The following is a 15,260-nucleotide window of genomic DNA, read 5'->3' as shown; positions in this document are numbered from 1 at the left end:
CTTTGTCTGACTCCGTTTTAACATTAAAGGCAGAACAGTTTCTGTCATTTTAGTGTGTGTGTGTGTGTGTGAGGTAATCGCAGCTGCTAACACACATGAGCTCTTGAAGCTCCGCCCCTGTGCTGGGAGCAGCAGCTCATTTGCATTTAAAGGGACAGACACAAAACGGTGCGTTTTTGCTCACCCTCAAAAAGTGACACTTTAACATGATATATAAAAATATCTGTGACGTATTTTGAGCTAAAACTTCACACACACACTCTGGGGACATCAGAGACTTACTTTACATCTTGTGAAAAGGGTATTTTACCCCCCCTTTAAAATTGAACATTAATCTGGGAGTCTGCTCTGTATTTCTCCTGCACAATAGGCGTGATCAACAGGCATAGTTCAAATGACTCTGTACGCAATTGGATAATCCTTCAACCAATCAAGCGCGAAAACTCCAGGCAGGAAACGTGTCATCAACAAATGTGTTGGTTTGTAGCATTGATCAGCGGTTTGCAGAAGCAGCAAAAGCATCGAGTGATTTTTGCAGGTTGTGCAAAAAAAAACATGAAAGTGAGTGGCATTTACACGCACTCGAGCGATTTGTTCGCTTCTCTATCGCCATCGCGTTAAACACACGAATAGCGCGTGAGGTGGATAAGCGAGTTTGTGATTGGTCCCCGCAGATTTGTAACGGAAGCAGGATAGATAAATGTACAGTATCCTTGACTTTCAGAACTGCACAGTAAAAAAAAACGTTGGGTTATCTTTTTTTAAACCAACCGTTGGTTTACGCATATTGGGTCGTCTTAAAATTAGTTGGGTCATTTGTTTACGTCGTTGGGTTATTTTTTAGTTATAATAACCTAACAGTTGGGTTAAATAGTTAACTCAACCGTTGGGTTACTTTTAACCCAACTGGCTTTCAACCCAGTGCATTGGGTTAAAATAACCCACAGTTGGGAAGGTCGGTGCCATACAACCCCATAGTTGGGTTATTTTTAACCCAACATTATTAAGTGAGTGGCGATTTAAGAGGCGCATTAAACCCTGCGGTCTGTCAAACACACACGCCGTGAACAGGCCTTGTGTCAGTAACACACTTCTGTAAATCTCTCATTAGCGGCGGCAGGGCTACGAGTCTGACTCACGACTCGTATACGAGCAAACCCCGGGAAATCAAATCAATCACATGTTTATTAAAGCAGCGTCTCCTCTGGCCTTCTCTCAATCAATCCGCAATCGTCACAGGAAAATACATTTCCATTCTCGCCGGTGTTCTCCGTGGTCAGCGCGGCGTTTGCTATGCTAATTAATGAGTAATTGTGGTGAGATGTGTGAGGTTGGTGTGGGGGTGGAAGCTAATGAGGTAAAACACAAGCTTGAATCCTCGCTGTGTTCAGTGCCATCTGTGCAGCATTATGACGGTAAAGCGCCGGGTCTGTACAGATGTGGCATTGTTTCTCTGCTCTGCGGACTCATTTGACGGCGAACAGCAACAAAAGGATGCATCCGTTGGTTGTTTTTTTGCGTGCGGTACGAGAAGAATCAAAGGCATGCTTTGACAGACCTCAAATTACCTCCACATTATACAGCGACGTGCATGAAAGCAGCACTCAACCCCGGAGCTGAGCTGCAGACAGGTGCACGAGCACAACACCGCACGCTCAGTGTACACACCTGATGCATATGCACGTCGTGTGCTCGGAAATGGCCTTTGTGTGGGGGAGATCACGCTGGAAGAAATGCATTTTAAATCAACTGGAAAAAGAATTGAAAAGAATGAACATGCAAATGTTACAGATCATGTACAAACAGTTTTCCCTCAGAAATCGCTATTAAATTCACATTTCATATTTAATTAAAGCAGATGTAATATTTCTTGGGTAGCTAAACAGTATACACTATGTAATTTGTTTGTGCAAAATTAAAAAAAATGTTTTTTAATTAATCCTTCTTCCAAAGTGTGTTTGTCTTACCCTGATTTACTATGGTAAGTGTTTTAAGCGTTTATATTGTAGATCTGACGGGATGGTTTTCGCTGGAAATGGCTCCGGCTGCTTTGACGCATATCTGGCACGGGAGTGTGTGTGTGGGGTAGGGGTTAGTTGAGTGTGTGTGTGTGTGTGTGTGGGGTAGGGGTTAGTTGAGTGTGTGTGTGTGTGTGTGTGGGGTAGGGGTTAGTTGAGTGTGTGTGTGTGTGTGTGTGTGTGTGTGTGTGTGTGTGTGTGTGTGTGTGTGTGTGTGTGTGTGGGGTAGGGGTTAGTTGAGTGTGTGTGTGTGTGTGTGTGTGTGTGTGAACAGAGGAGAGTCTGCTGGAGAAAAGAGAGCGAGACCGAGCTCGTAATAAAACAAGAATCAACATCAGATATCCTGAGTGTGTGTGTGTTGAATAGTTGAATAACCAGACGCGATGCGATAAGATTCCAGCGACAAAGTGCACAACCAATCAGAACAGCGTGTGGGTGGAGTCTCGTGGCGAGTGCACAGCCAATCAGAACAGCGTGTGGGCGGAGTCTCATGGTGAGTGCACAGCCAATCAGAGCAGCGTGTGGGCGGAGTCTCATGGTGAGTGCACAGCCAATCAGAGCAGCGTGTGGGCGGAGTCTCATGGTGAGTGCACAGCCAATCAGAACAGCGTGTGGGCGAAGTCTCATGGTGAGTGCACAGCCAATCAGAACAGCGTGTGGGCGGAGTCTCGCGGCGAGTGCACAATCAGAACAGAGTGTGGGCGGAGTCTCATGGTGAGTGCACAGCCAATCAGAACAGCGTGTGGGTGGAGTCTCGTGGCGAGTGCACAGCCAATCAGAACAGTGTGTGGGCGGAGTCTCGCGGCGAGTGCACAATCAGAACAGAGTGTGGGCGGAGTCTCGCAGGGAGTGCACAGCCAATCAGAACAGAGTGTGGGCGGAGTCTCGCGGCGAGTGCACAGCCAATCAGAACAGTGTGTGGGCGGAGTCTCGCGGCGAGTGCACAGCCAATCAGAGCAGCGTGTGGGCGGAGTCTCGCGGCGAGTTCAGGCACCAGAGAGTAATCCTGACGGCACTCCGCAAGAAAATAGATAAGCACATAATCAAATTCACAAATAATCAGTGGTGTAGTCTAGTTTTTTGTAGTGAGTATACTGTGACCGCCACCCCCCCCCCCCCCCCCCCTTGCCCTAACCCTAACCCGTCTCATCACCCCATAAGCACCACCACACTCACTAATGCATACAGTATGCAACGACATGTAATTGAGAGCATTATGAGACTAAGTGTTATCAACATGTACATTTATTATAAGCAACACAAGCCAATGACATTTACAGCTGAGGAGACTGGACTGATTTTCTACTGTTTAGTGTTAATCACCATTTAACGTAACAGTTAAGAGCTACATTTAGCCTTAGATGTTATATGAATATGGTCCCTGAAGCACAGGTTTTATCAGCTGACAATAATAATAAATAAATAAAAACATTATAGGCACAAATACAAATTTACTTTTAGAAATGGTGCTTTTGAAAGAAAATGGTGTTATTGTTTTGGCAAGTTTGCTGTTTAAATTAAAACGTATGAAAACTTGTGTGATATTCCTTTTTAAAATAAGTTTTAATAGATTTCATCATTATTATTATTTTACAGTACATTTTACTGTGCAATTTCTTTCATAATTTCTTTGAGTTTATACCGAACTTTTATTTTGACAGGTTGTCGTAAAGACATTACAGTTTCTGTGTGTGTATGATACGAATGAATGACGATAGTTTTATCAAATGAAATGGTGAAATTCTCATGAAGTGACTCTCATAGCAGCTCTGTGATGAAGTTCATGTGTAGCCTACATCATGTCCTCATACATAGCTACAGTGAAGCGCTGACACAAGCACGCGCTTGCTTCAGTGTGTGTGTGTGTGTGTGTGTGTGTGTGTGTAGTAGAGCACACATTGAGCGCTCATTCCCAGAGACGCGTTGAACAACTGCAGTCTCTTTGAGTTTTTAATATTCACGCGATTTGATCTGTGTCCATTGCAAACACAGACGCGGTGAATTTATGAATGAAAGTCTGAAAGTTCTGTCACAAAACGAAGTTGTTACGTTTCCTCACGCTTTTTTTACTGGGTATACGGAAATACTTGGCATTTCCTAGTGGGTATACGGCGTATACCTGCGTATCACGTAGACTACACCACTGCAAATAATACACCATTTAAACATTATTCAAAATATAGGCGACTGAGTTACTAAAACATTCTTTGCCAAAGAATACACTCGTTTATTCACAGTTTGAACATCCTTGTTTCCATTTGTTTAATTTCAAGATCTGAGGTGAATTATCCAGTGTTACTTACAGCTCAAAGCTGGAGCACTAAGTGATATTCAAAGTCACAAAATAAAGCACATGAACAGTAGCCTACCTGAGATTATAATTGCCAAGACCGCTTGTGGTAATGCACACTGCAAAAATCAATGCAAAATCCAAACAAAGACTGTGTAATATCTTGGTTTAAGGATTTTTAGATATTTTTACTATAAAATAAGACTTTTTGCAGTGAATTTGTGGTTCCTTTTTTTTAAAAGTGGTCCCTTTAATTGAATTGTTTGTGTATCGCCTTTCCTCGCATGCTTCAGAATGAAGTGACCTTCAGTCCAGACTGATATTACCACACGCCGACTCTCATGTGTGCATGTTCAGTAACAGTGAGCGTAACCCGGTCAGTCTCAGAGCATCCATCATAGTTTGGTTAATCCCTGTAATAAATGTCTACAGAGGCCTGAGGGGAAACACATTTAAATGATGAGGTTGAGGACTTCTTCTGTAACCCTACATGTGGAGGACTGTGAAAGCATGTGGCCTTTTTACCTGAGGAAACTCTGATTTATTCTCCTGACCTTATACAGAGCAGCAGCATTGGTAAAAACGCCATTCAAAACATTGATTTTAAGCAATACTTTTTCAAGAGGGAGCCACGAGGTTATTAACCGAGCCTATCTTCTGCTGAAGCCACAAGACTGTCATTTCATGCTTTATTTTTGAGGAAATGTGAGGCAAAAAAACAGCAGAAAATGCATTACACATGCAGTCAAACCAAACTTTATCCAGACATTCCTCACATTATCACAGTTTATTCGCAATATTTCCATACGGTAATGTAATATATGTACACATATGAAATATACATATATTAAATATATCCACATATATAAAATATATATGCCCATATATAAAACCTATTAGAAAATGGAACAATTGACATATAAAACCAGCCCATATATTTTATGTATGTATAATAGTGTTTTTATATATACATTTCACATATATAATTATCAGTTTTCAAATAGAATTTGTATTTGTTTTGTTTTTATGAGCCGGTCAAGAAGAGGTAAAATAATAATAAATAATACATTTTATTTATAAAAGATTCGAAAATGAGATAGAAATTGAAATGAAGATATGTAGACTTGAAATAAATAGTTAAATAGTAAATAGTTTGGCATATATAAATTAAACATATCGGTGACATATATGGTCAAAACATACAGTGTTATATAAATAATAATCATATAAATGTCAATATACTCATTTAATATGGCAAATTTATATATGTTAAAAACCTATATCAACATATTTGTAGAGATATGTATATATGTAATAGCAATTGTCTTATATTTAGCATATTTGACGGCGTCACTAGCGATATAGGGACATATATGTCATATATTACATTTCCATATGGGTAAGAACCCAAGTGCAGTTTAATAAAAATAGCAACATAAAACAAAAACATGCATGAAAACTCATAAAGAAGATATGAACAGAAACTTACTAACAGTGGTTTACAGGGAACAACACTTGACGAAGACACACGGCAAACATGAGGGCTTAAAAACACACACACTAATTAGGAACAGCTGTGAACAATGATTAGACAATTAACCAATGACAAGACACATGGCAGGATCACATGACAAACAGCGAATCACATGACAAGACACAGAAACATGACATGAACTAAACCAAAACGTGATTGTGTTCAGTGTGTGTGTGTGTGTGTGTGTGTAAAAAGAGCATTAGCAATTACAGACAAAACACATGATCAGAACATGACCGGGTACATTTTTGGTCCTAAGTTGTTATAAATATTACTATGAAGAATATTTGGGTATAATATGTCACAGTTTACTTTATTTTGCTCTCCTCACTTACAGAAATGAACTATAGTGTCCTGCACACACTAGTAAAAAAATATAACAAATTATATCTGGTGTCTGATTCATTTTTGGTGTGACTGCACTCTAAAAAATGCTGGGTTGTTTTAACCCAATTTTGGGTCAAATATGGACAAACCCAAACGTTGGATCAAAAAGGCAATTTAAAAATGTAACCCAATGGCTGGGTTTGTCCATATTTGACCCAAAATTGGGTTAAAACAACCCAGCATTTTTTAGAGCGTGTACATCCAATGAAATATGCAAACACTGATCCAGGAGCAGCTCGTGTCCAGTGTTTCGGACAGCACTTCCCCGGCTCTCGTCACTTGAGCGATCACAGATCCGGTGGAAGTGCTGACAGAACGCAGCGTAAGGGAAAACTTGCGTACACACACACACACACACACACACACACACACACACACACACACACACACACACACACACACACACACACACACACACACACACACACACACACACACACACACACACACACACACACACACACACAGTCAGCAGGAGTGGAATCAGCAGCTCTCATATCAATCTATGATATTAAAAGACATTTGCATTGGTTAAAGAAGACAGAAGACATGGTTTGAGAATGTTAATGTGGGTCAAGTTAGTTCATTTAGTCACAATTGGTTTGCGGCAGCATGTTACTGAACTGATAATGACACTAATCATTGTTTTTTTTATGTTTTTTAAGCTATTTGGATTATGAGGACTCATGAAATGTCCTCATAAACCACGTTTAAGTTGTAATATCAGTGTAATACACACATTTGTGTCCTCATAAATCACATAAACAAGAGCAAGCACACACACACACACACACACACACACACACACACACACACACACACACACACACACACACACACACACACACACACACACACACACACACACACACACACACACACACACACACACACACACACACACACACACACACACAGAGCTCCAGCTGTGCTCTCTCCTCAGAGTAAAAAGAGCTTGTCAGATATCACAGAAAACCCAGAGGCCCCAGACAGTCAAAAGTTCACATAGCCTACTAACCTTGAATACCAATCACACACACACACACACACACACACACACACACACACACACACACACACACACACACACACACACACACACACACACACACACACACACACACACACACACACACACACACACACACACACACACACCTGATAAAAACAAGAATACTGTTTGACGAACGTTCTGTCAAGGTTTTCTCAAAGTTATGAACTTTATCTGGTCTTTAATAACATCATCAAAACGTTACAAACATTTAAACATCGTTCATGGAATGTAATTTTTCACCTGTTTCGGAACATTCAAAAGAAACATCCCATAATTGAAGAACGATACAATGTTCCTTTAATATTCTAAAGTAACATTAAGTTTTCATAGAGAGAGAGAGAGAGAGAGAGAGATAGAGAGAGAGAGAGAGAGAGAGAGAGAGAGAGAGAGAGAGAGAGAAACTTTTTAAACATGTATTATTAATGGTGCTTGCCTATAGGCAAAGCAACATTAGTGTTCTCTTGCATACTTATTAATGGTGCTTGCCTATAGGCAAAGCAACATTAGTGTTATTGCTCATACTTATTTTTATTACTGGTGCTTGCTTTAGCAAGGCAACAGTATTGTTATTGCTCATACTTATTATTCTGCTTCTTCTTCTTTTTATTCTGGACAAAGTTTGGCGCGTAACTCGCCCCGCACCGTTTGTCACAGACCCCTGATTGAGGTGTCAAATCGACCGGCTCATTGAGGAGAGGTGTGCTATATCTTTTCTAAGCGATCGGGTGTACGATGTTCGCACAGCGGACGAAAAAGCGGCCAAAAAAGTCCCATTGACTTAACATTGCGGAATTTTCAGAAATTCAAATCCCAACTGTCATTTTTCACACACACAGACACAAAGGGCCTGACACCCCTGCATGTCTCCCCTTCTCTCTCCCTCAGAGGATTTATATTATTAAGCAGCCAATAAGTAATGGCCAAAAATCTTCATAGCCACACCATAGCAACCAGTTACAGCACCCTAGCAACCTTAGGCTATAGGCACGAGGCCGCAGGCCTCGTGCACTCATTATAATGCACTCGTTTAATAGAGATTTTAAATACTCTATAAAAACTCACTCATAGGCACGAGGCCGCAGGCCTCGTGCCTAACCTTAGCCCTAACCCCATAGTAACCATCTGTGGTGCCCTAGCAACCACCCAGAACACCCTAGCAACTGCCTAGCAACCACCATTGAACATAACTCTGGATCACATTTGAAGAGGCTGGTAGGCTCTGTAACAACATACCACACAATGGGGTAAAAGTTGCACCCCTGAGGGGCAGGACAGGCCCAAAGTTGGCCCATTGACTTACTATGGTGTAGGACAGCCCATGAAATGGGCTGTCCTACACCATAGAAACCGCATTTGTATTGAACATAACTCTGGATCACAGTGTCATAGAGACAAAGGGGCGGGCTCATTTTACTCAGACAACCAATCAGTCTCTCAGGATCACTGTGAAGCTATCAAGCCACGCCCTAGCAACCATTTAGAGCACCTTAGCAACAAAATCAATAGACTTCCATTGAAAGACATCAAATGGATATCTCTGGATAGAAGTGTCATAGAAACATGAGGGTTGGCTCGTTTGACTCGGGGCAGAAAACAGCCAATCCCGAATCACCTCAACACCTCCTAGCCCCTCCCTAGCAACCATTGTCGAGTACCTTAGCAACCAAAATCCAGACAGGGATATCTTCCATTCTGAATGTCACAGAGGCATGGGAGTTGGTTTATATCATTCATACTGACAAGCAGCCTTTGGAGTTTCATGATTGGCAGCTGCCAAGCCACTCCCTAGCAACAAAACAGAGTACCCTAGCAACCATTTTGCAAGACCTATATCTCTGCATCAAAACATCGTATAGAGATGGGAGTTGGTTTATACATTCAAACTGACTTCGGAGCTTCATGATTGGCAGCTGCCAAGCCACTCCCTAGCAACCAAACAGATTACCATAGCAACCGTTTTGCAAGGCGTATATCTCTGCATCAGAACATCGTATAGAGATGGGGGTTGGCTCTTTTGACTCATGCTAGCAAACAGGACTTGCTACATGCTACACATGCTAGCAGTGAATAGCTACATGCTAATTTTGATTAGCTAAGTGCTAAATCATGCCAAGAAAATGCTACAAACACCATAGTAACCATCTGTGACAACTACCAACCACCTAGTAACACCATAGCAACTACCCAGAATACCCTAGCAACTGCCTAGCAACCACCCATAACACCCTAGCAACTGCCTAGCAACCATCCAGAACACCCTAGCAACTGCCTAGCAACCATCCAGAACACCCTAGCAACCACCCGAACAACATGAATAAGCCATATCTCAGCAGCAGAACATCGTACAGATATGGTTGTTGGCTCGTATGCAATCATGTACAACACTCTAGCAACCGGGTCGTGTTTTTTGCCACTGCAAGCACCATTCACATTTTCTTCTGGAAATGTACGTTCTAGTTAATGGTGCTTGCCTATAGGCAAAGCAACATTAGTGTTATCTTGCATACTTATTATTCTTCCACACAAAAGTTCGGCGCGTAACTCGCCCCGCACCGTTTGTCACAGACCCCTGAGTGAGGTGTCAAAACGACCGGCTCATTGAGGAGAGGTGTGCTATATCTTTTCTAAGCGATCGGGTGTACGATGTTCGCACAGCGGACGAAAAAGCGGCCAAAAAAGTCCCATTGACTTAACATTGCGGAATTTTCAGAAATTCAAATCCCAACTGTCATTTTTCACACACACAGACACAAAGGGCCTGACACCCCTGCATGTCTCCCCCTCTCTCTCCCTCAGAGGATTTATATTATCCAGCAGCCAATAAGTAATGGCCTAAAATCTTCATAGCCACACCATAGCAACCAGTTACAGCACCCTAGCAACCATAGGCTATAGGCACGAGGCCGCAGGCCTCGTGCACTCATTATAATGCACTCGTTTAATAGAGATTTTAAATACTCTATAAAAACTCACTCATAGGCACGAGGCCGCAGGCCTCGTGCACTCATTATAATGCACTCGTTTAATAGAGATGGCCTCGTGCCTAACCTTAGCCCTAACCCCATAGTAACCATCTGTGGTGCCCTAGCAACCACCCAGAACACCCTAACAACTGCCTAGCAACCGCCTAGCAACCACCCAGAACACCCTAGCAACCACCTAGCAACGCCCTAGCAACCACCCAGAACACCCTAGCAACCGCCTAGCAACCACCCATTACACCCTAGCAACCACCCAAAATACCTTAGAACACCCTAGCAACACCATAGCAACCACCCAAAACACCTTAGAACACCCTAGCAACCACCCAAAATACCTCAGAACTCCCTAGTAACACCATAGCAACCACCCAAAATACATTAGAACTCCCTAGCAACACCCTAGCAACCACCCAAAATACCCCAGAACTCCCTAGCAACTGCCTAGCAACCACCCATAACACCCTAGCAACCGCCTAGCAACCACCCAGAACACCCTAGCAACTGCCTAGCAACCACCTAGAACACCCTAGCAACTGCCTAGCAACCACCCAGAACACCCTAGCAACCACCTGAACAACATGAATAAGCCATATCTCAGCAGCAGAACATCGTACAGACATGGTTGTTGGCTCGTATGCAATCATGTACCACACCCTAGCAACCGCCTAGCAACCACCCAGAACACCCTAGCAACCACCTAGCAACGCCCTAGCAACCACCCAGAACACCCTAGCAACCGCCTAGCAACCACCCATTACACCCTAGCAACCACCCAAAATACCTTAGAACACCCTAGCAACACCATAGCAACCACCCAAAACACCTTAGAACACCCTAGCAACCACCCAAAATACCTCAGAACTCCCTAGTAACACCATAGCAACCACCCAAAATACATTAGAACTCCCTAGCAACACCCTAGCAACCACCCAAAATACCCCAGAACTCCCTAGCAACCACCCAGAACACCCTAGCAACTGCCTAGCAACCACCCAGAACACCCTAGCAACCACCTAGCAACCACCCAGAACACCCTAGCAACTGCCTAGCAACCACCCATAACACCCTAGCAACCGCCTAGCAACCACCCAGAACACCCTAGCAACTGCCTAGCAACCACCTAGAACACCCTAGCAACTGCCTAGCAACCACCCAGAACACCCTAGCAACCACCTGAACAACATGAATAAGCCATATCTCAGCAGCAGAACATCGTACAGACATGGTTGTTGGCTCGTATGCAATCATGTACCACACTCTAGCAACCGAGTGGTGAGTTTTGCCACTGCAAGCACCATTCACATTTTCTTCTGGAAATGTACGTTCTAGTTAATGGTGCTTGCCTATAGGCAAAGCAACATTAGTGTTATTGCTCATACTTATTATTTTTCTTTTTATTCTTTTTATTCTGGACAAAGTTTGGCGCGAAACTCGCCCCGCACCGTTTGTCACAGACCCCTGAGTGAGGTGTCAAATCGACCGGCCCATTGAGGAGAGGTGTGCTATATCTTTTCTAAGCGATCGGGTGTACGATGTTCGCACAGCGGACGAAAAAGCGGCCAAAAAAGTCCCATTGACTTAACATTGCGGAATTTTCAGAAATTCAAATCCCAACTGTCATTTTTCACACACACAGACACAAAGGGCCTGACACCCCTGCATGTCTCCCCCTCTCTCTCCCTCAGAGGATTTATATTATCCAGCAGCCAATAAGTAATGGCCTAAAATCTTCATAGCCACACCATAGCAACCAGTTACAGCACCCTAGCAACCATAGGCTATAGGCACGAGGCCGCAGGCCTCGTGCACTCATTATAATGCACTCGTTTAATAGAGATTTTAAATACTCTATAAAAACTCACTCATAGGCACGAGGCCGCAGGCCTCGTGCACTCATTATAATGCACTCGTTTAATAGAGATTTTAAACACCCATAACACCCTAGCAACCACCCAAAATACCTCAGAACTCCCTAGCAACACCATAGCAACCACCCAAAATACCTTAGAACTCCCTAGCAACACCCTAGCAACCACCCAAAATACCTTAGAACTCCCTAGCAACACCATAGCAACCACCCAACACCTTAGAACACTCTATGAACCACACATAACACCCTAACAACCACCCAAAATACCTCAGAACTCCCTAGCAACACCATAGCAACCACCCAAAATACCTTAGAACTCCGTAGCAACACCATAGCAACCACCCAAAATACCTAAGAACTCCCTAGCAACACCATAGCAACCATCCATAACACCCTAGCAACCACCCAGTACACCATAGTAACCACCCAGAATACCCTAGCAACCACCTAGCAACGCCCTAGCAACCACCCAGAACACCCTAGCAACTGCCTAGCAACCACCCAGAACACCCTAGCAACCACCTAGCAACCACCCAGAACACCCTAGCAACCTCGTTTAATAACACAACCACTCAAAATACCTTAGAACTCCCTAGCAACACCCCTAGCAACCACCAAAAATACCTTAGAACTCCCTAGCAACACCATAGCAACCACCCAAAACACCCTAGGAACCACCCATAACACCCTAGCAACCACCCAAAATACCTTAGAACTCCCTAGCAACACCATAGCAACCACCCAAAATACCTCATAACACCCTAGTAACACCATAGCAACCACCCAAAATACCTCATAACTCCCTAGCAACTACCCAGAACACCCTAGCAACCACCTAGCAACCACCCAGAACACCCTAGCAACTGCCTAGCAACGCCCTAGCAACCACCCAGAAGACCCTAGCAACCACCCAGAACACCCTAGCAACATCCTAGCAACCGCCTAGCAACCACCCAGAACACCCTAGCAACTGCCTAGCAACCACCCAGAAGACCCTAGCAACCGCCTAGCAACCACCCAGAACACCCTAGCAACACCCTAGCAACCACCCAGAACACCCTAGCAACCACCCGAACAACATGAATAAGCCATATCTCAGCAGCAGAACATCGTACAGACATGGTTGTTGGCTCGTATGCAATCATGTACCACACTCTAGCAACCGAGTGTCGAGTTTTGCCACTGCAAGCACCATTCACATTTTCTTCTGGAAATGTACATTCTAGTTCTTATTCTTATTATTCTGCCGCTTTTTTGGCGCGAAACTCGCCCCGCACCGTTTGTCACAGACCCCTGAGTGAGGTGTCAAATCGACCGGCCCATTGAGGAGAGGTGTGCTATATCTTTTCTAAGCGATCGGGTGTACGATGTTCGCACAGCGGACGAAAAAGCGGCCAAAAAAGTCCCATTGACTTAACATTGCGGAATTTTCAGAAATTCAAATCCCAACTGTCATTTTTCACACACACAGACACAAAGGGCCTGACACCCCTGCATGTCTCCCCCTCTCTCTCCCTCAGAGGATTTATATTATCCAGCAGCCAATAAGTAATGGCCTAAAATCTTCATAGCCACACCATAGCAACCAGTTACAGCACCCTAGCAACCATAAGCTATAGGCCTCCGGCCTCGTGCACTCATTATAATGCACTCGTTTAATAGAGATTTTAAATACTCTATAAAAACTCACTCATAGGCATGAGGCCGCAGGCCGAGTGCCTAACCTTAGCCCTAACCCCATAGTAACCATCTGTGAAAACTACCAACCACCTAGTAACACCATAGCAACCAGTTACAGCACCCTAGCAACCATAGGCTATAGGCACGAGGCCGCAGGCCTCGTGCACTCATTATAATGCACTCGTTTAATAGAGATTTTAAATACTCTATAAAAGCTCACTAACCTTAGCCCTAACCCCATAGTAACCATCTGTGAAAACTACCAACCACCTAGTAACACCATAGCAACCAGTTACAGCACCCTAGCAACCATAGGCTATAGGCACGAGGCCGCAGGCCTCGTGCACTCATCATAATGCACTCGTTTAATAACACAACCACTCAAAATACCTTAGAACTCCCTAGCAACACCCTAGCAACCACCCAAAATACATTAGAACTCCCTAGCAACACCATAGCAACCACCCAAAACACCTTAAAACACCCTAGGAACCACCCATAACACCCTAGCAACCACCCAAAATACCTTAGAACGCCCTAGCAACACCATAGCAACCACCCAAAATACCTTAGAACTCCCTAGCAACACCATAGCAACCACCCAAAATACCTTAGAACTCCCTAGCAACACCATAGCAACCACCCAAAATACCTAAGAACTCCCTAGCAACACCATAGCAACCACCCAAAACACCTTAAAACACCCTAGGAACCACCCATAACACCCTAGCAACCACTCAAAATACCTTAGAACTCCCTAGCAACACCCTAGCAACCACCCAAAATACGTTAGAACTCCCTAGCAACACCATAGCAACCACCCAAAATACCTAAGAACTCCCTAGCAACACCATAGCAACCACCTAAAACACCCTAGCAACCACCCAAATACACTAGCAACCACCCAGAACACCATAGCAACCACCCAGAACACCCTAGCAACCGCCTAGCAACACCCTAGCAACCACCCAGAACACCCTAAAAAAACACCTGAACAACATGAATAAGCCATATCTCAGCAGCAGAACATCGTACAGACATGGTTGTTTGCTCGTATGCAATCATGTACCACACTCTAGCAACCGGGTCGTGTTTTTTGCCACTGCAAGCACCATTCACATTTTCTTCTGGAAATGTACATTCTAGTTAAGTTGGCTTGTGAAAGCCAATTTATTGAAATCCTATTTAAACTTATTATTATTCTTCTTACATTTACAACTCTATCTCCTCCTAGAGCTTTAACTCTACATACTCCAAACTCGGCTCAGACACTCAAACTGTTCTGACTCGGTATGCTATATCTTTTCAGACTGATCGGACTTACGGTTTTCCTATAAATGACGATCAAACTTGGAAAAACTCCCATTGACTTAACATTGCGGAATGTTCAGATTTTCAAACTCCCCAACTGCCAAAAATTCAAATCAAAATCCCTTGAAACCCTAG

The sequence above is a fragment of the Phoxinus phoxinus genome (genome assembly GCF_949152265.1).
Source record: "Phoxinus phoxinus genome assembly, chromosome: 25".
In the NCBI taxonomy this organism is placed as follows: Eukaryota; Metazoa; Chordata; class Actinopteri; order Cypriniformes; family Leuciscidae; genus Phoxinus; species Phoxinus phoxinus.
Note: the sequence above shows the minus strand (reverse complement) of the source record.